The sequence below is a fragment of the Ceratina calcarata genome, unplaced genomic scaffold (assembly GCF_001652005.2).
Source record: "Ceratina calcarata isolate Rehan_Ccalc_2016 unplaced genomic scaffold, ASM165200v1 scaffold711, whole genome shotgun sequence".
Lineage (NCBI taxonomy): Eukaryota > Metazoa > Arthropoda > Insecta > Hymenoptera > Apidae > Ceratina > Ceratina calcarata.
In genome coordinates, this window is record NW_017178382.1 from 23,282 (window position 1) to 25,460 (window position 2,179).

Here is a 2,179-nt window from a genome sequence, read left to right on the forward strand (position 1 = left end):
TTGCTGTAAAAAAATAACGAATATGCCAGACTGTGTACCAAGAAATGTCCTAGTGGACAGCAAAGTACTCGTGGCAAAGGAGCAACTATACTCGTTGCACACTGGGAATGTATATTAGTGAAAGTCGTTGAACGGAACGAAAAATCGACCGATCTATTTACATTTTATTGGCCAAGCACGTTTTAGTACAAATACGCACGTCGTCGTTGCGCAACGAACAACGCGATATGTTAATAAGAACCCGTAGGTTGGACTAATTAATCCAAGCTGTAAACTAGGACGATCGTTAAAGAATTATTTAATAACGTAACCAATTAAAATCCTGCAAACTATAGCATTTTGTATAGTTCATGGAAAGATTATTTAAACAATCAGGCTAATGCAAGAATGAATAATTAAATATTGATAATTATTGCATTTATTAAATATTTTATAAGTCAATTGAATATCTTCATTCATAGTGGAAAATTGAAAAATCATTTTAATAATTATTACATAAATTGTAAATGCATTTTATTACATGTACAATGACTGTTCATTTCAAGTGAGATTAATTGATAATTTCCTTCTGACGTTCTATTGATTTCCCATAGAAAGTGTCTTAATGCTTATGACTTCTAGCATAGAGCAAAGTGTTCACATTTCCTATTTCGCCTTAATGTGACCGCACCCTTCCCATAATGGCACCAGTATTATAAAAGGAATCAATGTTGCATTCGAGAATTATGGGAGCAATAGAAAACTCTCCTAAGTTTTTACTCGCAGCGGAAGTTACATAGAGGAATGCAAATGCGAACCCTGAACGTTAATGAATCCGTTTTAGCCCGATGGATAAAATCGAGAACGCTTGTTACTCTAATTGTCGAAATTTGTAAACCTAACTCCTCGCTACTATGATTTTCCTACCTTTCACCGAAGCATTTCTCCTTTTTTTTTTTCTTTTCTTTTCCTCAATATAAATCCACCGGTGGAATTTTTACAATCGTTTTAACTAGCGTTTTAAAATGTAACAGGTGGAACGTATTAAATGTAACATATTCAGGATTCGTGGCATAAATGTCAACTTGCTGGTTGTACGCGTGCTTCGGATCAGAAGATTTCCCTGAATAACGTAAATCAGTAGAAAAGCCAGACAGAAAGTCTTACACAGACCAACGAGGATAAATAATTTGTTACTGCTTTTTGAAATATTTGTATATGTTATAAATTAGTTTAACAATTTTTTCACAGTGTGCCTTCACGTTCATTTAGGTAGCCATGTTTTTGACACGAAATCAGTGAAATGCAATATTTCTTGCTTGTCAAACTAGCTCAGAAATAGGAAAGACTTGAACGCACGAAATGCAATATTTCACGTGCTTCTTATATGCAACTATCAAAACCGAGTTGTTTCATTTTTCCTAATGAAGGAAACTGAGGAACGACCATAGAAATTTCTCGATTAATCAGGCTGACTTCCTCTGGCGAACGTAGCTGCATGTAAAAATGAATTTCTACATAGTTTCCCGTCGTGTTTCATCTACATCCGCCACATGGTCTCCATCGAGGGGTGGAATAAAAAAAATTGACAGCTGCCAGACAATAGACCACAAAGGCCCGTTGTCATACGCGGAAGTCGGACAGCTACGACGGGATACGTGGGCGAGACTTTTATGCACACATGCACACACTGCCGTGAAGAAAGAGTGAACGAACCGGTCGAGACAGTGGGATGATACTAAAAATAAATGTGCGCCCGCATATAGTAATAATAATTTGCAATTCTTAAACAGCGATGAATCATTAGACTCTCTCTTATTGAATTTTAACCCATTCGCTGCCAAAGACGAGTATACTCGTCTTTGGCAGCGTGTCACGCATTGCCAGGACGAATATACTCGTCCTGCTTTAAATATATTATAACATGCAGGCTGTTTTGAAGGCCCATTGCCAACGACGAGTATACTCGTCCTTGGCAGCGTGTCACGCATTGCCAGGACGAGTATACTCGTCCTGCTTTAAATATATTATAACATGCAGGCTGTTTTGAAGGCCCATTGCCAACGACGAGTATACTCGTCTTTGGCAGGATGTCACGCATTGCCAGGACGAGTATACTCGTCCTGCTTTAAATATATTATAACATGCAGGCTGTTTTGAAGGCCCATTGCCAACGACGAGTATACTCGTCTTTGGCAGG